General features: G+C 37.1%; 1 long non-coding RNA gene across 31 annotated transcripts in view; it reads right to left on the bottom strand.

The window, feature by feature from the left end:
* LOC148224359 (uncharacterized) overlaps nucleotides 1-23,082 on the bottom strand; it is a 134,322-nt gene extending 111,240 nt beyond the window's left edge. For 17 of the 31 annotated variants that reach the window (XR_015802459.1, XR_015802460.1, XR_015802462.1 and 14 more), the window contains exons 1-2: nucleotides 22,905-23,082; nucleotides 8,337-8,402 (exon numbers count right to left, since the gene is read on the bottom strand). This is a non-coding gene — a long non-coding RNA (uncharacterized LOC148224359). Of the gene's footprint in view, nucleotides 1-8,297; nucleotides 8,403-17,441; nucleotides 17,599-22,904 lie in introns of all 31 variants that reach the window. The other 14 variants (XR_015802444.1, XR_015802456.1, XR_015802454.1 and 11 more) reach the window with 6 other exon arrangements.
* Between the last annotated feature and the right edge of the window lie 1,350 nt (nucleotides 23,083-24,432).

Genomic DNA, 24,432 nt, shown 5'->3' with positions numbered 1-24,432 from the left:
AGAATAGAACAGCTTGATGCTATCAAAACGAAAAAATTCATTTGAGTTGAAAAGACATCTGTCAAGATGTATTCCACGGGCAGTATATATGCATATTTTCAAAGAGTTTTTATGATTTACAAAGATCATTTGTCAAAACTCTTGCAGCAATCCTTACTGAGGTCAGCAAAATCCATGCTTCCACCACTTAATCATGCTCTAAAGCTTTAACAAACTGTTTCCAAGAAACTATGAAAGAGTGAGAGTTAGCAGGTGAAAATTCACTCTAGGGTGGAAAACAAGTCCATCAGGAAAAGTCTGAGCAGAAGGGCAATGGCAGTACTTAGCCGTGGGCTGAGGGGGAACAATAGGCATGAGAACTGCAACTGGAGAGTGCTGAAAAGACATCCAAGGTGACAGGGAGCAGGTCCCAGGAGATGTTAGGACATGAGGGAGGACAAAAGGAAGAAACCAGTCTCACAGTGGCAGGTCAAGACCTACATTGGCTGTGGCAGGGCACAAGGTGCTTGCCTTTCTGCTTATTGCTGGCCACAACATATCTCTGAGATGTATATTCATCTTCATCTATATCTATCGATTTATGGACAACCTTGTGCTCTACTTCACTACAAAAGTGTCACAGAACACTTATGAAATAGTGACTCTCATTGTTTACAGACCTTGAGCACTGAGCTCCTTGCATGCATAAACCTATTTGTTCCTATCCCCTTCCTCAATAAGAAACAAGCACTGAATCATTCTCATCCAAATGTCACTGAACTTCTCCTGGTTTAGGCTGCTGGCTGTTCAGCTATCAGAGCTGGTGTCCAGGGACACCCAACTCTAATAAATTTGATGGAAATAACATTGTCACTTGATTGACGCAGGCAGTGACAGCAGGTATCAGACTTGACTTATATGGTCCATATGACCGCTTAGTGCAAGCTCAAATCCTCAGAAGCTAAATACTAACAGATTAAAGAAAGAAATCCTGTGATTTTTGCTGCTTTTACTGTTCATTTTGGTTAAGTCTGCATTTTCTTTTCTTAAACAATTTATTGCTGGGACTAAATAGTATATGCAATCTCCTGCTGACAGATTCTATCTGTCTAACTCCTCTGATATTGTGGAAAGAAACATGGAAGATGTGGGCACTCCAGTCGTAGCTGTAACAAATTCCCAATTATATTTTGGATGAAAGAGTGGAAACTGAAACTTTTGTGAGAAACAAACTGTCACTGGCACTTTTGGGTACTATGCATTACTGTGAGTCCTAGGACTCTGTATAAAGATTTCTCTAAATTCAAAAAAATTCTTTTGACATTGTGTTAAAAAATCTGCTGTTGGGACCCAGAAGTGGCTGTCACATTCTTCCTACAAAGCTCTTTTCTGCTCTTCAGCAGAAAAAGACAAGCATTTTCAGTCAACTGAAATCAGCCTGGTTGCACGAAGTGGGTAGCTAGAGACTCTCAGCACTTTATCAGCTATTCCCAGGTTTTCTACTTTTACATTTGTCAGTTTACAAATCCGTGGTCCATAAGCCAATATAAGTGACCCCAAATTCTGACACTAGCCAGGAAAGTTGTCCATATTTTCAGTAGATTACTGACCACCTGGTCAGTATTTGTGAATAACACGCACAAGGTCTTTAGCACACAGCTATCACTAGCTCTTGTTCAGTATGATAACCCATAAGGTCTTGAGGGAGGGTAATTGAAATAATTCTGTGGATCAGAACAAGAACTGAACAAGATCAGAACAAGAACACATTTTGAATAAAATCGGGGTTTCATCTGTGCAAGCAGGTGGGCTCTTGCTGATTATTGGCAGTAATTGGATAGGCCTTTCAAGAAATTTTGTCAAAGCCAGTAGCTAGGATTGACACTTGCATGACTCAAGGGATCTGAGTAATCACAGTGATTTCCAGCAGCCAGCAAGAAGATCAAGATAGAGAAGTATAAATTGCTTTGGTGTATTGGGCAAAACTTAGATGTGTGGTACCAACATTGCATTGCTTGACTTGTTGTGTTGACTCATAACGGTTTGAACACCTGTTTTTCAAATACTTTTTTCCTGAATAGTGAGATTTTGGTGACATGATTTTGGTGGAGAGTAGTCAGAGGAGCTGGCTAATGAATTGTGGATCCAGTGCTGCCCTCTCATTATGACTGGTAAAATCTACATATAGGACTCTCTGTTCTTTCACTGACATTGAATCCTTTATAATTGCTTCAAATAAAGAGGATTTTTTTCATTTGGTTTAAGACAAAATTATCTATCTCTAACACTTAATATGTTTTTGTCTTTCTATGGCATGGACATTTACATCTGAGTTTCTGTCCTGGGCTTCTTTGATAATCGTTGGAGACATACGTACTTTTCTAAGGAATCTTAAACAGATTTCTAGAGCAAGCAAGGTTCCATGAAAAGGTATTTCTTCCCAATGTCTAAAGGAGAAATAAAATAAACACATTAGACATGGATGTCTGGAACATTTTGGATATCTAATGTTAAGGAAAAAGTCAACTCAGTCTGCCTCAGATTCTAATCTGCAAAATGACTGTTTCATGTATTATGACTCTATCTTGAAATTTTTGATCATTTAAGTTGAGTGTTCTGCATTTCTTGTTACTGAATTGCATCCAATTTATTTAAATGATTTTCCTAATTTGTCAAGATCTTTTTAAGTCTGTCCTCATATATGTTTACAGACCCTCACAGCTTGATGTCATTGGAAATTTAATAAGCACACTACACTATTTAATCATTGACTACCTACTCAATGACTCAAGTCACTAATGAGAACATTGATAAGAACCGGGCACAAGACTGATCTCTGCAGAACACTGCTCAATACGTAATGTTAGAAAACAAAGAACCATTAACAAGTACTAAACATGGTTTCCTAAACATGTATCTGCCTCATAGCAAATTCACGGACATATTCCCCATTTTATGAAAATTTCACACAAAACAAAAGACAGTGGTAAGGTCAAGATATACAGTATATACTATTCTGCATATTTAGAACTTCCTATCAACAGATAAGGAAATTCAGAGGCTATCATATGTTCTTGACAAATTTATCATAGTTGGTACTCATTCTCACCCTATTTTTGGTGCATTTGCAAAAATGTATCCTTTCATATTGCTATTATTGCATAAACTGAAGTTAATATAACTGGCCCATAATTTCCAATCTCCCCCCTTGCCTCCCAAGGAGATAAACTTTATATTTGCCTTCTTTCCCTCAGGAACTTGCTCTAGATTAAGCAGCACTGCCTGTCTGAGTAACATTTATACGTCTTTCTTTTGTGGAAAAAGATATTGAGGAGAAAAATATAAAAGAAACTTTTTGCCTCCAGATCTTGCCTTGATTTGTAGGTATACAGCATCCCTAGTGACTGGAAGATAATTTTTAAAGCTCCAGAAAATTTTAATAATATTAATTTAATTCAGTAGTTCCAACCCTGTTCTTCCACTTTCCAAGTTCTTGACCCTTTAGGAAAGGTCTCAGTTTTGCTTCACAAAACCATGTATGGGTTATGCAGAGAAAGGTTTTGCATTTTATAATACCTAATAGGGTCCGGGTCATTGGTCATCTTACAGAGGTATGTTTATGTATGCCAAGGGAGTGATTTTAATCAATCCTGGGAAGGCAGCATAACTGCATTGAAAATTCACACCAAAGTAATTTTGTATTATGATATATATAAGGTTCATGATGACTCTCAAATATGTTTAGTACAGTCTATTCTTTAAAAAAAAGAAATTTTGTCATTTTATAATACAGTTATCTCTATACTATTCATGGAATGGTGGTATCCTAAGAATTGCAATGAAAAAGATTTCTACTATGATTTTAGAAAAATCCTCTATAATACTGTATATTGTTCACAATTATTCTGTATGTAATAAATGTTTCTTAAGTAATCCGAAATAGCTGTTAATAGAATATTTTCAAAATGTTTCGAAGAGGCCTCAGACACCATGAGAATTTGGGCATGATCAGACCCTGAAACAGGTTGCCCAGTGATGCTATGGATTCCCTGTCCTTAGATAAGCCCAGAATTGACTTGGAGATATTCAGACCAGACTCATGAATGGAGCCCTGAGCAACTTGCTTTCACTAGACCTGTTTTGAGACTATAGAAGTCAAAGCAGAAATAAAGAAAGTATTTTAAACAGTGAGGTTTAGTAGCCAAAATTAGATTTTTTTTTTCATCTTTTTATGTCTAGATACTATTTCAAAGGTATGATTTTGTCAACACATGACTATTTCAACAAAAAAATGGAATAATATTCTAGGGATTGTATGGTACTTAACATTTATATGAGCTCTTGGTTTCTTTCACAGAAAATTATTTTTCATTACTCTCAGTGTTTTGTTGAAGCAATCAACAAATTGCTTCTGTTGAAGCAATAGCACTGTATTTAGAAGGACTTTTGATTTCACATTTTGTCTAATCAGCTGGAAGTATTTTCCATTTTCATTTGTGTTTACTTTTCCAAGTGAAATGCTATCTACAGGGATTAATATTGAACATTATAATTTCTAGAAGTATAGTTACTTCCATTTACAAGAAACATTGCAGAAATGTTGAATCATATTTCCTGAACATAATGAAAAAACCAGCTATCATTTAACTAATATTACATTTGAAGGACCGAGGAAATACATGAATAACAGGAAATTCTGCACTGCCGTTTTTAAGCCACCAAATAATTTCCCGCACCACTTAGAATCTACCTTCTTAATAAATGAAGTCACTTTTTTATTGTCCATAGCTAAAAATTCTAGAGGACTATGCCTTTTCCTTTTTGAATTTTTTTTTCTTTTTCTTTGGTATCACTGTTTGTACCCCTGGGAAAATAAGTTGATATTTTTTTCTAAAGCTGAATATGAAACAATTTGATGGATTTCTTTAGGAAGATCAGAGAACCTTCATTGCATGAAGAAAACAGAGAAAAGAAAAAAAGTGGAATTACTGAGTGAAGGGAAAGAATATACAGGTGCTAATTACTCTGCAATTTCTTATACTATGTGCCATTTTGTTACGGGAAAGTAAAGCTATGTATTGATCTACGTAATTTGTTAAGTCAAGTGTTTTTCGAGGTCTGATTACTCTAATGAGTATGTAATTTCAATCACAGGTCCATTCACCTAATAAAGGGCAAGAAGATGATTAATTATCTCCTGTATAGAGGAGGAATCATGTTAAGTGACAAAATTTCTGTGATTTCTCCTTTCATGTAGGAGACATGGGAAGGTTGATTTGCCTGTTCAGGTCAGCTCATAGGATTCTCCTTAGCTAATTCTGTTTCAATCTGGCTAATTTCTACTTTTTTTTATGTGCCTGTGTAAATTTTGAAAGCAGCTATTGCCTTACCTTGTACAAGTAGTTAGCATGATCACAGAATATTTTTTCAAAAAGTTTGGGGAAATCACTTATCTCTAGTTAATCACAAAGCTGTATAGGAAGCTGTATAGGATTCTTGTAAATTTATTGACATTGTGGAGTTTATAGTGTTTTATGACATCCCATTCAGCCTAGGGGATATTGTGAAGACACTAACCTTAATACAGGATACCTGGAAACTATGAAAAATAAGTGGTGCAAGAGGTGCTGTAAACATTCAGTACCTGGAAAACCTGGCTGAAATGAACTGTTCAAAAGGGCCATTTTTGTTCCTGGTTTTGAGAGGCAGGCAGATCTCACACAGGACAGTTTCCAAGAGAACAGCCTAGAGGTACATGTACAGCAGATGTGACTCAACGTGTCTGTTGCCAGGGAGGTGCCATTTAGCTCTAATTATGAAATCAATTCCTTCTGTCAGCAGCCTTTCCAGAAAGCTGGCTGCCCTCTCTTGCAGATAAATGCTCTCATCAGCTCAAGCGGTCCCTGTAAGCAGCATGAAAAGACCATGTACACCGGGGTTTCAAAGAAAACATGAGCAACCTTGTACTGTCCAGTTTCAGTGTGAGTAATGCCAAATAAAATCAAGATAAGACGCAGCCAGGTGTAGAGTACCTGCCTGTCTTGACAGAGATGGCTCCCCAAGGCAAGCAAATATTTATGTAACTTTTCCAGCTTTTTACAAAGTACTTCTAAGCAAGATGGATCTTAGTAATGGTGAAAATACGGCTTTTCAATTCCTTCTCTTTCTCTCTCTCTAAGTTTTTGTAACTTCTTTACCTTAGTGAAAGTTAGAAAGGAAGAAGAACCTTTACCATCATTCCTAATTTTCATCAAATCTCACTCTAAAGACTCTCTGCATGTTTATGAAAGAAATTAAAATAAAGAATTCATAATTAAAAACAAAACAAAAAACCAAACATAGAGGAAAAATATTCAAGGTGAATGACTTAACCACATATAATTAAGAGTAGAAATATGTAACTGAAATAGGCCAGTGTTATTCATCACAGAATAATAAAATCAGTCTCATATTAAGCATTACTCATATGATACAGTACATGATAAATTTTAATATACATAATTCCTTTACCTCATAATAACTAAATGCTCACTTTTAGCAACTAAAGAAATCAACAGTTACTTTGTAACTTTAAATGTGAGCAAAACATACCCTCTAGATAAGTTCATTCGAAACAGGAGACGAGGTTATTCTGCTAGACATCTCCTGGAGAAACATTTTAGAGCTTCCAATTTCAAAAATCAAAGGCAAACTTAGATTCTAAGAAATAGACTATTATTTGAGGTATTATTTGATTTCTTTAATGGCTAATACTAAAATCCTGCGGTCTTGTCCTTCAGCTGCATGAAAAACAGCAGAAAGATTAAGAAAATGGAGCCCTACAAAGCAGGGAAAAGTGTCCCAGAAATGAGAGAGGAGGAAGAATTTAAATTGTAAAACAGTCAGGGATATCACCCAAAATCCCACATGATGGACAGAATCTTGAAGTGGGCTTCTTTTTCCTAATTTTAGCCACATAAAAGTTAAGTACTAAGGTATTCTATTGTCTATGAAGAGACACATGCATATCGAAAAATGATGTATCGTACTTGAATTTGATTCCATTATGGCATGAATTTGGTCCTTAAACAATCTTTCTTTTTTGTTAAAGAGGGTTGGCTAGATGTACAGCTTAAGTTTTAACTAAATGAACAGCTCAAATTACCTCTCTCAATAAAGCCAATTGAAAGATGCTCTACTTATTGATGAAATGACAGAAGAAGATAAAGTGACATGGTTTTCCTAAACAAATAATAGAAAATCAAAATAAGCAAATAAGCAAATAATAAAGAAAGAACCACTGTGTTGTTACCATCACTTTGTCCTGATCACTAACGTCTGTGTTAACGAGTAAATATTCCCTTTAAAGTATAAAAATAAAAAAGGAATGTGAATGTCTTTGTCTGGTCTTTGTAAATGTAATACTATCTTTCAAAATTGGTCACTAACAGAAATATTAACTGAGTAATCAAGTTTACTAACATGTTTAGGTTTCTTTTTCATATGCCTCCCTTTGTAGTAAAAAGACTAAAAATATAACAAAATTAATACAACTGAATTAAATTTGTCCATTTTTCTCAAAGAATTAATGCTGCAAAAATAGAACAGATATTAGTACTTAGTTGCTTCAGATAGACCATATTTATGAAGAAAGTATTTTTATCGTAGTACAGTGGATTTCACTGCTTGCTGAATATTCAGTCTCCATTTAAGATTGACCCAGAGCAGACATTTGATACAGCTGGCTGATTTCTGTAGTCAAATTAAGTGTTGCAGATTCATGACAGGGCCGCTTGGGATCTGTGCATGGAAATAAAAATCAATTCAACAAATCTGCAAAAGGGTGCAACTCTGTTTTGTTTGCTTTTGCAGTAGAAACCATTATAGAGTCCTGTGGAGTAGAGCAATAGTTATTTTATGTAGATTTATAGTCTGCACTTGGAATCATATAGTATATGCTGAGTTGGAAGGGACCCATCTGAGCCATTGAGTCCAACTCCTGGATCAGCACAGTACAGCACATGGATCACACCAAACTTCTTGAACTCTGTCAGGCTTGGTGCTGTGACCACTTTCCTGAGCAGGTTTGTAAAGACACACTAGTGGATTATTTACAATAGAAAACAGAGCAGGAATGACTGTTGAGAAGTTTCCTCCTTTATTTCCTGTTTCCTCAATTTAGTGCTGAGCACAAATCTTAAATTCTTTCATGTTTACTATCTGTCTTCATATTTGATTTCTTTAACACTGAAAAGCCTGAAAGACTTTTTAAAAATTACAGAGACAATATTAAAACATAAACCAGAAGTACATTATGGTAAATAAGGATCACAACTAACCTTAACCAGAGGGAATTACAGTGAACATTCAGGACATACCAGTTGTAAACACAGCTCCATGACAACTCCTGGGATTTGAATCTTCTCTCAATGTCAATATTGAATCTGTAGAAAAAGGGAAGGTAAAAGCATCAAATCTAGTAAATTATCTTTAAAAACCTCCAACAAACCATAACAAGGCATACAGAAACATTTCTGAGAAACACCTAGCTGAAGAAATAAAAATCAAGACTTAGATTTGCTCAGGAGCATGAGAAGCAGCGTGCTAATCAGTCAGCAATCAATAAGCAAGAGAAGAGCTCAAGACGGATAACAACAGGAAAGCTACACAGATCTTTGCAAGGGTGTTCCTAATAGTGAGAGGAAATTATTTCTACATCATAGGTGTTCCATGCAGAATCATCCTAATTTTTCTGTGAATACAGCTGCCTTCAAAACAAAGTAATTTAAAAAATGTTTGTATGAAATAGAAAAATTTGTTTTTTCTAAGTTTGAAACACTTCCATAAAGAGTATTTTGTAAGCATTTTGAGTGGAGTCAGAAACAACTGCTTGTGCATTTCTTGTTTTTTCAGATTTCAATAGAAGAAAATATGAGGGATTTTTATTTCTACATATTCACTCTCACAAATACAAGTTATTACAATTATGCAAAGGAAAATAGCCATAAGAACTAGCCATGGCTCATTTATTATAACCATTGCCCTGATAGGAGTAAATATATTTGTTTTAATGGTTAATGAAATAAATATTCACTTGCTGGAAAAACTAGAATATAGAGAAGTGACTCAAAGCCGAGTAAAAATTAGAAAACAAGTAATATTAGAGCTCAGGGCTTCTAATCTCCTGGTCTAATTCCCAGTCACTCTTCCATTGAGAGTCACTGTTCTCATTTCAGAGAGATTTAGGTAAGTGTCTCTCTGTCCCCAGAACTGGAAAAAAAAAAAGTGTGAGTTTTAAGAATCTCATAAACACAACGGAAGTAAATTTGAAGTGTAAAAAGAAGATTGTACAATTATAGGGTTAGGCCAAGAACCAAAATCAAACCAAACCAAAAAGCATTAATGGTCTCCTCAGAGTAATGTCTGCTGTCCTTGAAAACTGTGCAGAGAACTAAGAGGGAATTCAGAGGAAGTGATTGATTGGTCATGTGTACACACTGAGTGAATCCAAGAGTTTTCTTTTCACGCACAAGCCATAACCACTCTCTACTGCAATTCCTTTTTCCTCAGGTTACTAGTGGCTTACACAAAAATTTACCAACCAGTCTCATATCTATGGCTACAAAAAACATTCTCATCGTTTTTTGTTGCTAACCAACAAAGTTTTGTTACTCCAAACCACCCTTAACCCTGAAGAATGCATTTTCTGTTGCTTCAATGGACAACTTATGAACTGAAGCTTTCCAAGTCCCCATAACAGTCTATTGCTTTGTTACCTACTACTTTAGCAAATTCCTTGCAAGCAATCTGTGAAGCCCAGAACACAACTGGGTTTTTAACTCCCTGGCAGAGGTGATCACAGACTTATCTTTTTATTATTTTAGGACATCATGGTACTTTGAATAGGTGTACTGGGAAAACAGTACATCAAAATACATGTATGTATCAGATCTCATAATTATTCAGAAGTAGCCAAAATTCAGTCTCTGATTTAATCCACTGTTAAATATATTCATTAGATTTTTTTTTTAACGCAGTAATTAAGCTTCCCAAAAGCCTGAAGAAAGTGGTACTTTGGGAAGAACAAAATAAACCAGAACATTTGTAACTTCTGATTTTTTTTTATTAGAGAACTTGTCCTTAATCTATTTACATTGTATTTCTTCACTATTTGACCAGCTACTCTAGTTGGAAAAAATTTAGTTTTTCAAGTAATATCATTGAACATATTTGAACCTCTAGGGACACATATTGAGAAAGCAAGAAAACTACAGCCTGAAAAATATTCCAGGCTGGAGCTTCTCAGCTCTGTTCCCAGCCGATAAGCTGGTCCAGCTGAAAGCTAGGGAGAATTTCTCCCAGGGTGATATCTTGGTCAAAATTAAAAGGAATTAATAACAAAGATAGAACACCTGTTGTGGTGCATGACCAGGCCCTGGGAATGAGGTGTCTTCTCTCTGAACCAATCATCTTTTTTCTACTCTTGGAATTGCGAGTCATGCTATAAAACCAAGTGTGTTTCTGAATAAACTTGTCTCTTTCTTTCCTATTATGAAAGACGATCATGTAGCTGTGCATCTTATTTCCACCGCACTTAAAGGGTTAAAACCCTTTTCCATGGCTACATGGACCCTGGTTGTACGCAGGGCAATCTGGTGTAGGTGACCCTGACTGAGGAGGGGCTTGAACAGGACAATCAGCACAGGTCCCTTCCCACGTCAGCCATTCAATCCCAGAATTCTGTGATTCTTTGTCAAAGACATTTGATAAGCATAGCCTGTTGGCCAGAAAATTATTATGAAGGGGTTTCATTCAACTCCCATTGCTTTTCCAGCAACTGCACTGCCATCTGGCTCAGACCCAGGGGCAGCATGCTATCAATGGCACATTCTGCAGAAACTTAGAAGCCATAAGAAGCCTGAGATTAATGGGTTCTGGTACCAAAAGGAAAAAAAAATGCAGAGGATGGATAATGGCAAAGCTGTAAGTGGAATATGCAGCGCATTTTCTAGTTTGTATAGATGGTTACAACTTCTCAGCTCTTTGGAGCTGGAGTCCTAGAGCCAAGAGAAAACAGAGAGAATGGGACAAATACTAAGTGTATTTGAATTGCTTTAATATATATGGAAGATCAAAAGAGAAGAAATAAAAAAAATTAGAAGAACCCCCATTATTTTAATATAACTAATTCTTTCTATGAAACAGGAGATAAAATATCATGTATTCATAAAGAAGCATGTTCATTAGCTTATATTTTAAAAATTACTAATGAATATGACTTTTACACACTTAAAATGTTTATTTAATGAAAATGAAGCATGTGATGCATTAAGGGATGATTATTTAAAAATAGCAGCACGTTATGGTGCAGTAAAAAGGAGGAATCTTAATAGCCGCTTTCATTTATATTTTATGTACAGAAACCCAGCATAAAAACATTATAAGATTCTAACTGTAACTAAATCAAAGTTATTCAAAGTGATGATGCTTTCTCACCTTTTAAAAATTTACTCCCTTATGCTAAGAAAATATCATCTGCAGGTGAGATATTAGACTGCAAATTTCACTTTAGGCTGCTCTTTCACTTTATCACAGATTCACTCTTTTGCAAAGGGAGAGATTTTTTGGCAACTTCTCCACAGCTTCTGTTCACTGCTAGCAGAACTCTGTGAGCTGATGTCCTATGAAAACACAAGCTCCAAACCTGGTATTTGTCTAAATTAAGAGCTTCTGCTCCCACCATGACTCTGACCACAGACAGACGTAGTCCCAAGGTTTACAGTCCAGCCTTTCACAGTGCCTGACAGGGAGCTATGCAGAGAAGTCAGGTGAGTCAAAGCATGCCATGCCTGCCTTAGCAAGGGACTTGTTAAAAAAAAACATGAAAGAGGTCAGGCTGTAAACTACCAGGTCTGGCAGCACTACTGAAACTCTCTCTGCTCTTAGTGCTCTATCTCAGAGGACTGCTCAGCCCCATGAAAAAGTTCCCACTCTGATCCCAAATTAAATAGCAATTATAAAACAAGGTCAGTAAATGAGCCTTATCCCCGAGTTTTACCCACATCTAATGCCATTAATTCTTCTATGCATAATTTTTATATAATATATAGTTGTTAATAAAGTGTCCATGAAACAGATATACAAGGAAAGGTCACTATATTGTGCCTACTCAGTGTGCATTTAGACTGTGGTACCCTGCTGATGCAGGGATTATGTTTGTATGGCACCTTGTAAGTTACTGTGGATGATTACAGGGTTTAGAACAGAATAATGAACTGCATTACTTTCATTATTGGGTGATGATGCTTTTCTAAATAATTTTCTAACTAATACAAAAATATTTTCTCCCTGTTTTGTGTGAAGTGTGTTTAAATGAAGAGATATAGCATGCAATCAAGATCAGACACATACCCTGTAAAGAGAAAAGTGACAAGTGTCTCTCTCCCCATACTGTATGTACCACAAGAACAGACACAAGTTCTTCTATTTGTTGTTGCTTATGACAAAGATGCAGAGCTGAACCTGTCTCCTGTGTTTTCACTGGGCTACATCATCTATGTACAATAATTTTAACTGTCATAATGGTGTGCGTGTCAAATTCAGTGACATGCAGTCAGGGATGTGGTTTGCAAGGAGCATCAAAACCATCGCTAGCTCACTGTTCAAAAATAGCTGGTCTTGGACCTTTGATGGCTAAAAAACCTGATGTCTCTGAGTGAAATAGGAACAAGGTAAGAAAGCAGCTACTTTTAGAGCTAACATTTATGCTTGACTAGAGGCAGTGGGGACATAATCTAACTGGTTAGCTGATGAGAGACCCTACAGGAGTTTTCTACGAAAACAGGAAATGAGCATTAAGCTGACATTTACTCAGCAAGCCACCAACCAGAAGTGCTTGGGGGACCCCCTACACTGAAGCAAAATGCCAGAGCTGTATAATGATTAGACTTTGATGGATCCCACTGACGTCCCAAAGGCTGTTCTGTTTCTATTTTTTATTTCTTTCATCTGATCTTCATCCATAATTTGACAAACTATTTTTAAATGTCTATTTTCCTCGTGATTTATATATTCCAGGCTCACCAAATTAATTCAATCCTTCATCCGATCACCAACTACACTTTAGCTGTTAAAGTGACGCTGTATTCCCAAACCCGTCACGTTTAGTTGTGACAAAATCTGGTCACTTTAAAAGCAGTGACAGACATACCCCTGCAGCCAAGATCCCCCCCAATTTGTCCTATAGTGACATTCTACTATTCTTGTCTTCTGCTCTCTACATTAAGTTCCAGTGACTGAAAAAGCAAGAAAGAATGGAGGCGGGGGAATAGTAACTTTGAAAGGTTTGTGTAGACTTCTTCAAAATGGTTTCCTTGGGGGGCATGGAACAGCAGGTAGCTGGCTGGTTTGAACAGTGTATGTCCCCTCAGCCAGGGAAGCTCGTTCCATTACTGTTTGACCCAGTCTCTGTCCTATGATGAAGCTATGGTACATTACTGAGACTGATCCATGCAAAAGTTCTTGTGCCTGCCACCAGGGAAGCTCAGAGAGAAGAACTTTCTGCAGGACATGATAAAATGCATTAGCATTTGACTTTCAAGCTCCCCTGCTGCCATGCATTTCCATAGTGCATTGGTAGTTCTTTATTTAATTGGAAAGGTATTTTTATTAAATTCCTAATTTATTTTTGTTCAACAGTAGTATAGGCAAGTCAACAAGAGTATAGGCAAGTTTAGTTAACTTTTACATATGCTGAAGAGAGTCAGGTTAAACCTAGTAAATTGTTGACCTACTTAGCATTTAGAAAGGTCTTGTGCTTTGGTCTGCTGCTCCCTCACTGCACTACAAGCTTAGAGCACCTTCACAAGAAACGGTTTCAAACAAAAAACTTCCAGTCCTCGTTAAATCACAGGCAAGGCATAAACTTGAAAACACATACTGCTTCATTATTGCTTGAGGAAAAAGATGGCCTCTCAGACAAGCCAGGCCCAACTCACTACAAATTATTGCTGTGAAAATTTGAAGGTCTCAGAATTTAATCTCAGTGGATGTTCCTCAAAAACAAAGTCAGAGACCAAGCATATTCCTCAAATGTAGATGATCTCTGATTCAGTGCTCACCATTGCCATTATAAAGGCCTTTTTTCATTGGGATAGGGTAGCAGGGAAGAAAAGCTTTTTGTACAGTGTATGTTTTGCTTCATTGAAAGATGCTACCAGATAAAGAAAATAAAACATCTGGAAGATGCCATTTATTAAACAAGATTTCCAAATATTTAGACTATTTTTCAGAAAAGAAATGATAAAATGTTCTGGTTTTGGGGGGTTTTTTGGTGTTTGTTTTTGGTGGGGTTTTTTTTGTTTGTTTGGGGTTTTTTTGTTTTTGTTTTGTTTTTTTTTTGTTTTTGTTGGGTTTTTTTGTTTTGTTTTGTTTTTAATTTGCTCTGAATAGTATAAGCTAAGTTTAATGTAGCAGGAGAGATTTAGTTTTTCCATAGATATAGATATCCCATGGCATTTCTGTAGTTTAAACTATTAGAACAAATGTGCATCAGGAGGAGTTTAGGTGCAGGTGTGTCTATTTAGGAGAGATGGAAATAAACCAGGTGAATTTCTGTTGCTGTTAATTTTTAATTCCATACTGCAAAAAGTCATTGTCAAAAATCCTCTGAATTCTCAGAAACAAAATTAGTTTATGGCAATCCTAAATTAAGACAGAAGTATAATCAATGAGAATACACAGTTTTTTCTCCATTAAAGAACAGTTTGAGTTAATGAGAAGGTTTTATTTATCTGCACGTGCAGTTGAGGCAGAACCCAGCTGTTCAGACGTGGTAATTTAGTGCCTTTTCAGCTACTCCACAATGCTTCACTCACTTCCTAACTGCTGCTACGCAATGAAACATCCTTCCCTTGGATCTGCCAGCTCCATGCACACCTGGCATATGGATGATGTCTTAGGGAGAGCACCCTGAAGGAAACAGGCTGAGAGCCAGCACTGCCACATGCAGTTACCCCCGAGAGGAAGGTGGTACCATTGGGCATGGCCTTGTGCATCCTCACAACTGCTGCAGTAGAAGGACATGGATCTCCTCAAGATCCTGGGTGAGATATCCTAGAATTTCATGAGTGGAACTAAGTTTGTGTCCATGCAAATGAATTGAGCTCTGAGTGTTTAATGTAAGCCTGGAGCTATAAAATGCTGCCTGATTCCTCTTGCTATATGTGTAGCATATGTTGAAATCATGCTATTGCAACCTCCTCAGAAACTATGCAACATATTATACTTCAAACAGTGACCAGCTCTCTTTTATAACAATTTGGATATGATTTTCGCAACTTCTATAGCACCGCCAGCATAAGTTTTAGTGCTTTTAATTTCCTTTCTGACTTTTTTTTGCACAATAGACCATTAGGAAATACCTGATTGTTAAACAAGTTTTAAAATTCTAAAATCAATGCTAAATTTTTAAAGCTTAAGAGGAATATGCTAAAGAAATCGTAGAAAATTTTTGTAGGAAAGCATTTATTTTATGAACGGTTATACTTATCAGTATTCAAAACCCTATTCTGTCTCCTAATTGGGGGAGAGATGAGGAAAGATGAAAGGGGCATACTCCAAGACAAATAACAAAAAAAATTTCTTTACTTTTTGTTATAATAACATTTGAACTTATAGGTCACTCCCTACTAAGGTTAGCACAAATTTAACCCACTAATATTAAATATTAATGTTTTCTCTTTCTCTTGCATTTTAAATCAAATTTAAAAATCTGTTTGTTCCCAGAAGTTAGCCAGCTAGCCACAGAGACTAGAAACCTTTTTTATTTTTTTTTTTTTTCATAAAGCCATTTTTATTAACAGGAAAATCCTGATCATAATAGCTTTTGGGTTTCTGTAACTTCCAGAATAAGAGCAGCAGTAGTTCTCACTTAGCTCCTTAGCTTTTGGAACTGTTAATGATAATACTGCTGATTAACAACAGGATAAAAATACTATGTCAGGGTGTTAGGTTTTTTCCATAATCACCTGATCCTGGATGAAAAAAAAACCACATGAAACAAATAAAAAGTTAAATATTCCCCAAACAAAGAAATCTGAAGATTTGTATCCCTACATACTCATGGTTTTTTATCAGTCAGAAGAAGAAACTTCTAAATCTGAATTGATAGTTTGAAATCATTGAGTCAAAAAAGAAATTGCAGGTCCTAGGATTAATTTTTCCATTTCAAATATTTTCTAATATATTCTGAATATCTTGAAAGACTCTTGAGGACATCAGGAATTTAAAATTTACCAATGAACTGATCTAGAGATTTTATTTAAAAAAATGTTCCTGTATACTATAACAAAGCTATATTATATCTCTCGAAGTTGAGAATACAACGATATCTCCTACAACAAGGATGTGCAGGATAGCCACAAAATTGTTTAGGTTAGAAGAAAACTCAAATTCTCCAATTTCTTACTCAAAGAAGGCCAGTGAAAGCACGTTTAATACAACATGTCTGTGTAAAAGGCAGTTATTTGAAAATGTTAAGCCTTGCAGTCACTCAACAAAAACTTACCTCTTTAAAGTAAGGTGTTTATGAAGAGAAAATCAAGAATATATTTTAACTAGAAAGTAAAAAATAATTTATCTTCTCAAGAGATTAATTTCATACTGGAATAATCCAATGAACTCTGCAGAAGAAGCACAATGGCAACAAGCACAGGAAGCAATAATTGAAAATTAAAGCTTTTGTTGCCTTGGGCAGGTCTGTGTGTTTGTGCAGGTTCCAGTAATATAATTATAATTACACTGCACAAAGGTGTGAGAACTGAAGTACTCATTGTTTGAGATGATGGGCAACAGGCAGCTAGCTTGTTTTAGCATCATGTTTGAAGATTGAAGCTTGGATAATAAGAAATAACTTGTTTTCTCCTTATCATATGCTGATGAAACAAAATAAAACATTGGTAATTAAACAAATGTTCGAACCATGGTAATGATCATGGTACTGAGAGATTAATAAATGACAATTCAGTAAATTTCAACTTCCAAACCTCATCAGAACTGTAGACATGAAGGGACAAAGAGGAATTTTGTGGGAGAAATTCACATTATCACAACATATCTGCTAGTCAGAGAATAATTTCAAGGTGCTATTAAGGAAACCATGCATCCATCACTAAACTGAATTTACACCTCACAAAAGCATTATAGGCTTGCATAACAATTCAGAGTCATAGAATAGTAGAATCATGGAATTGTAGAATGATTTGGTCTGAGGGATCTTAAAGACCACCTAGTTCCATCAGCCCTGCCATGGACTAGGACATCTTCCACTAGACCAGGATGCTCAGAACCCCATCCAGCCTGGCCTTGACACATCCAGAGTCAGGGGCATCCACACCTTCTCTGAGCAGCCTGTTCCAGTGCCTTCCAATGCCTTACCACCTTCGCAGTAAAGAATGCCTTCCTAACATCTACTCTAAACTTACCACTTTTCAGTTTTAAGCCGTTCCTCCTTGTCCTATCACTATAGTTCCTGATGAAGTGTCCTTCTCCAGCTTCCTTGCAGGCACTCTTCACATACTCGAAGGCTGCTGTGGGGTCTTCAGGCAACATTCTCTTCACCTAGAGAGTCAATGATGACTCCTACATCAGAAGGAAAGATGCTCATGTGGGTTTTTCCTGGATTTTTTGCAAGATCTGATTTCTTGGATATGTTTGCAGACAATCCTCAGATTTGGGATGTGCATAATCCAATGTAGTAATCTCTTACCCAGGAAGTATTAGCATAAAGTTTTTAAATAAATCACGGAAAAAAAAAATTATCTCAATTGAGAACTGTGCTGTGCAGGTCCCTTCCAACTCAGCATATTATATGATTCTGTTTCTATGATTTTTTTTTTTTTAATATATTGACTGCCCCATATATTTTGTTCTGAGAAAGAAAACTGAAAGAAAAAAATTTGCCCTACAAATTGAAAGATACCTGCCCAGCTCACTGAAGATGTTCTTCTCTTTCTCTAAACACTGTAATAGGCTTTTGTTCCTTATAGAATATTTCTGCCCAGACCCTGCAGTTAGGATGAGGATTTCTTTCTGAGTCATGCAGGTGTGCTTTATAAACACCCTGGAATTTAGCCCAAACTAACTTACTGAGGCAACAGGTCAAGCACAAGGTCCTTCACTGGGAAGGAAAAGCTCCTTGCAGTTATGCCAGCTGGGCTTGACTGAGGAGAGTAGCACTGCTGGCAAGATATAAGGTGTGTTGGCAGACACAGAGTGAGCAGGAGCCAGCAGAGTGCCTTGGCAGCAAAGGGGAACAACAATATTCTCAGCTGTGTGACTAGAAGAGACAGAGCAAAGTAATAATCTCACTTTACACAACATTCCTTGTACTGCTTCAACAATACTGCATTCAATTTTGTGCTTCCCAGTACAGGAAAGACATAAATAAACTAGGGTGGATTTAGTGGATGGCCGCCAAGATGGCCATGGATTGGAGCCCTCACCCTGAGAAAGCTAGGCTGGTTCAGGCTGCAGCAGAGATGGTTTTTGGGCTTCCTTTCTGTAGCTCCTCTGCACCTCTGGAAAAATAACTGAGAAGATGGAGTAAGGCTCTTCGCATCAGGAGGGTGAGATATAATGGGCAGAGATAAGACTGAGCAACCTGGTGACACACAGCTGACTCTGCCTTGAGCAGCAGGTTGAACTAAACATCCACATCTCAACGTCCCTTCCTGATGAAGTTATCTTGTGATTCTATACATTCTCAGAAAAGAAGCTGAAGACTAGGAAAGATAACAATTAACATGAGTTACCAATGTTTTGCTGATACCAAAGCAGTAAAATCATCCTGGGATCGATAAAGTGGAGCAGACTTGTGAGACCCTTGCAGAAAGATAGGGAATGGTCTGCCCTCTGCTTCAATCATGAGAAGGAATAACCTTAAATTGTAGCAATAGATTCCATTGTTCTTCCTTTCAAATGATATTTCTTAGCCATTCACTCTTCTGAAGTACATATGAAGCCTCATTTATAGCTTTCTGTCTCTATTTGTATTATCTTTTTAGTATTTTCTGTCCTGCTTTCTCCTCCATGTACTTGAGATAAATAATCATAACAATAATAAAGGGACTGCTTTTTATTTTACTCTAAAACATTAGGGGTATGATAAAGGGTAGGTAAAGAAAAAAATGGAGTCTGAAAGACAGAATTCAAGCTTTGGTTTTGGTTGGCAAGAAAAATTATAGTGCTATTGTACCTTGGTACTGAGAGAATATGCTTTAAATAATTTCAAAATTGCCTATAAAATTAGTTACATCAAGATAGACATTTTGGCTATATTTAACATAATAACAAAAAAATGAGGAGGAAGAAAATTAGCTGTGCATCATCAGAACTGCTCTTTCTTTCAAAATCAAGCATTTCAGCTCCTAGGCTCAGGATCACAGTCACTGAATAAAGTCATGCACTTTAAGAACTTTAATCTCAGAAATGGGGATTTTATCACTTGTGTCTGATATGAAGTCAATATATACCGGACTCTACCAGACCAGAGACATTTAATAGGTGCTATTACTATTCCAGTCAACTTTTAAGATCATTCTCAGGCCAGATTTGCATTTCTGAAAAACAGAAGAACTAGACATAATGTCGGTAGAGAAAAACCTTGTCTTGCTAAATGAGCATTTTATGGAAATAAGGAAGATTTGTACTTATGAACTAATCTTACTTATCCATTAATTCACATAAAAACTTGGTGAAAACCATTTTTAGACATACTTGTTCTTGACAAAGTTCTTAAAGGAGTTATCAACTGCTTTGCAACATTTAGTTAAAATTAGAAAGTGGACAAATCTCAAAATTATAATTGGGCAATGTCTTTTTTCAGTCGCTTGGAAGAAAAGAAGTAAAGAGTTAAGTGTTCTTCCAGTAAAATAATTTTCTTGAAGACATACCAGGAAGTATCTCCATGGAGATCACTACAAACCAAAGAGCAATATTTCTTCTAACCTCCCTCAACATCAATGGGGAGCAGCATAAATAATCTGAATTTCTGATTTTTTTTAGGTTAGGCTCCAGAAAGGTTCAGGTCTAAATTCAGCAAAAATAGACATATAACCTTAGGCATCTAACACAGTGTGCAGAACTAATGCAACCTGAAGTATGTACAGCCTTGCAGAAATAAAGAAACAAAACCAAAACCAGAAACAAACCAAACAAATCAAAACCAAAACAACCCAAACCCAACCCAACACCCTTCTCCCCCCAAAAACAAAAAAAAAAAAGAAAACAAAACCAAAACCAACAAAAACCCCCTCTGGAAATATTTATAGAGTTGCATATGAAACCACTTTTTGGAGATTTTTCTTTCTTCATTCCCACCACACTGCCTGCACCAGGAAGGGAATGTGACTGTTCAGGATTGAAGAAAACTGGTCCCAGTCCCTTCCTGACTCCTTTAAATTTCCTGAGATTTACCACATTCCATTACAAACATTTTCCTGAAGCAGACCACCTGCTCTCCTGAAGAAAATGTGAGGGCATGTCTGATGGGCAGAAGAAAGGTATCCCTGAGATCCCAGGTAGATGCACTATGAGTAAGTCAGCCAGAAAAGAAATCTCTGTTCCACCACACACAAACTGGAGAAAGGCAGATGCCATGTTGCAGTGGAAGTTCTCCCTCTTCATTGTTCTGTATTTTTTACTAGATATTTAAGCAACAGGCAATCATCATCCACCAAATGCTCACACAAGCAGTCTAAATGGTTCCTTTCTGTGCATTTCTGACTTTTAGAACTTGCTTTGCGATCACTTCTGCATGTAAAACGCCATTGTATATTTGCTGCTGGCAGCATGAAGAAAGAAAAGATCATTGCCAACTTCATTCATATTACTGTAGATCAGTCTGAAGCTATAATAAAGCTGTTTTTTGCTCCTTAACACTGGCCTTTTGTTGAGTTTCTGTCTAATATTCTACCAGACAAATAAAAGAATATATAATTTAAAAGGTCTAAAGAAGAATGTCACCTCACCTTATATACTACAAACTGTTATTTTAAAAATAAAAGGTATGATGAAAACAAAAATCCCATCATGATTATGCTTTATGAAACAAGTGCTAAATTCTCATTCACTTCTTCATAAGCAATGAGAGAAAAACAGGATTTCTGATTTTTTTCCTAATTGCTCTAAGTTGCAGTATATAAAAATTTCACAACTGCATCTGAATGTTTTCTTTAATTGTAATTTGTAATGAAACCCTTTATGCTTCCTACATTGTCCTCTGTCTCAACAACATTAACTTCCAATTTGTTGACATCTGGTCCAGTCCAAATCAAATCAAAGACATTTGACATTGCAGAGCTGTATTCAGCAAGCTTTCAGACAAACAGCAGAGGTTGCACAGAATTTTTTACACACCACAACAGATCTCCTTCATCCTCAGTATACATTGAAAAACAGTGGGAGAATCAAGTATCAGAAAAGAAAGAATGAAGAATTAAAAAGGAATGTCTTGTTCCTTCCAATTTTAGGTAATCGTAAACTAGAATAATTCCACTGAAGTCTGCAGAATTCTGCTGTGAATAAAAGAGAGAAATTGCATTTTCTCACCTTGAACAAAAGCTGCTTGATTTTAAATAATTGGATGAGTATTCACAAATGCAGCATTCCAGTTCCCTTGTAAAAAAGATATAAACAAGCTTTCTCTAACCTTCGTTTCCCTTCACAAAAAACACCTATTTGAAATTTTGGCTTATGTAATGAATAAAACTTTTCTTAGGAAAACTGAAGCAGAGGTCAGTAAAGCAAGTCAAAGAAATGTAGTAAGAAAGATAATTGTACATGCAAGGCCTAGAAAGCGAAGGATCTGGGTGGCATTAATGACTTAATTCCTTCCAGTGCAGAGCTCATCAGGTAAAATGCCTGTTGTGATTTCAGTAATGTAACTGTGTCCTCTCGACTCTGCTGCCCCTTTTAGGCTATCCATGTCCACATCAGCCAGAGCCCCATCTGGAACCATGATGATCCATTCTGGTCCCTTGCTGCATCCCTTGGGTTAGGCCTTGGAAGGGAATCAGCCACCATAAGCTTTCCAAAGAAAATTAGAGAAGTTTAATAGGCAGCACCCAAGGGTTGAAGTAAGAGATGTTTTCCAGAGTATCACTATACAATTCACATGTAGTTTGAGTTAGCTAGTGGTTGCAGTACTTCCCTCTGAAACATCCTTTTTGGTATATGACATTACATTAGTCCACAATACAAAAACCCATTGCTTTGGGATTATTTGAGATTTTATTCATTGCAGATTTCTATGTTAAATAATTAGCTTAGTAAATGTAAAGACTTCCCTGAGATGAGATTATGATAATGAAAACTTCAGTCTAGTGCTAAATACTGCCAACAGAAAAACTTGTGTCCTTCCAAAGGCCAAAAACCATTTATCAACATGTTGTAACAAAATATGAGCACAACACCCTCAATCAGATTGGCTTGGTCATTGACCCCAATCATCTCTCCTTTAAACAATGCACCAGTTTCACCATCAAAAACAACTCACAGGAGAGTGTTAATGTTCTCCCCACCTCTTGCAGCAGCAACAGCAGCAAAGCACAGAGTCAAATTGGTGAGGGAGAAAAAACAGAAATGAGCTGATGGGCACATACAACAGCTGCTTAACAAAGTTAGGTATAATGCTGTGTTAGTCTGTAATTATTTTTACAAAAATTAAATATGAAGGATAGAAAATTTGCAAATCAAATGACCAAATGAAAAAGTTTTGGGGAGAAGCATGGGAAAAAGCACTGCTCTAGAGACTGCGATACAGAGGTGCCATGTGCCAAAGCTGTGAAACAGCCCTGTGTACCCCAGGCCTATTAAAGTGCAGCTGCTCTTCACTGGCCTCAATTCCTAAACCTGAAATAAGTAAAAAAAGCATAACACAGACATACCTAGCAAGAAGTGCTTCATGAGAGGCTCCTAATGGCAACAAGCCGTGCAAGATGGTTCCATGGGCTCTGAACATCCACAAGCACCTGCTGGCTGAAGGCCTGTGTCAGGAGCAGAGCCTCTCCTCAGTCTATTTTTCAATACAAAAGAGTGTAGATATGATTCAGTGTCACGCACCTCCCTACTCCCTCTCTTATTGAAGAAAGAAGCTGATCCTGTACTCCTCCACCTTCCTGTCCACCTCCAGCTGTTTTGAAAGAGCTGCCTGTCATATTTAAAGAAGACCTCACCTTACAGTGTATAACAGCATCTAATAAAGTTCTGGGGCACCAAATCTTTCTGCTTTCCTTCAACTCCTGAGGCTACTTAGAGCTCCTCAGCTTGCCTGCAGTAGAAGGGTGAGTGACCCAGCCAAGCCACCAGCTGTTGAGCCACAAGTAAAGGAAGGGTAGCCACTTCTTACAGGTGCTCCAGGTGAGACCCATATACCAATGTTGACCTCCTGTAAACCTCAGCTGCCTTTGCTCCTCCACTGCAGGGAGCTACTGCCATGAGTGTAAAAGGGGAATACAAAAAGAAGGCAGTCGTGACAGCCTGCTAACTTTTCCTTCTCAGCCTCCAGGCTTCTGTCTTCAGCAGAATGGGCAAAGCTACTGCTTCTCCACCAGCACAGTTCCCCATAGCAGTGGGGAAGAGGATGACTGGAAGCACAGCAGCTGCTGCAACCTTCTGGAGTCAGCTCTGAGTCACCACACCATCACAGAGCATCATTATCACCACTTAGCATGCATGATGACCAACACTTTCCACAAATGGCTAATAAATGTCTATCACTTCTATTTTAGCCTTCCTCTCGTATTTTATTGGGTCCATTTTCTCATGCCAGCACTTCACAAGCATCTTGGAAAGCAGCATTCAAAGTGTCTTCTTCCAGACTTTCAGTTACACATATTAGAGATAATTACATTTTAGACAGTAGCCTGAAATGTGTTGGCACTGGGGCCATATTCCAGATGAGGGATGTGTCTCTGGGCTGGTTTGCTCCAGAAGCAAATCGAAATGTAGAACACGTGGAAGTGCAGCACAATAACTGCTCCCCTCTCCACCTGCTTTCCCACAGGGACAGAGATTCACCCTCTTGCCTTGCTGTGCTGGTTTTTGGATGTGTCTCTAGGCCTACCTGTGTTACTTTAATAACCACGCCTTTGAGGAGAGGCTGAAGAATCAGGCAGAAGCATCCTGGAGTCTAAATTTTTATATGGATTTAGGTGTAAATATTCAGTTGGACTGTTCCACTCTAGAAAATTTTTCTCCTTGTACAGACAGAAACAGTAGCTGTTAGCAGTACAATGGCTGCAAAAGATACTCCACAGGGGAACACCAGCTCTTAACACTGTTATTAAGGAAACATCTCATAAAAACCTTTCACAGATCTGACAACTCCTTGCTGAATTGTTCAAAACTATAACCTCTCAGAACATTTTCAAGAGTATTACACAGTTTTCTTGCTTTGCTTTTCTGCTTGGAAAA

The sequence above is a fragment of the Sturnus vulgaris genome, chromosome 3, assembly GCF_052056855.1.
Source record: "Sturnus vulgaris isolate bStuVul1 chromosome 3, bStuVul1.hap1, whole genome shotgun sequence".
Taxonomy (NCBI): domain Eukaryota; kingdom Metazoa; phylum Chordata; class Aves; order Passeriformes; family Sturnidae; genus Sturnus; species Sturnus vulgaris.
Note: the sequence above shows the minus strand (reverse complement) of the source record. Positions and strands in the feature narration are given on the sequence as shown.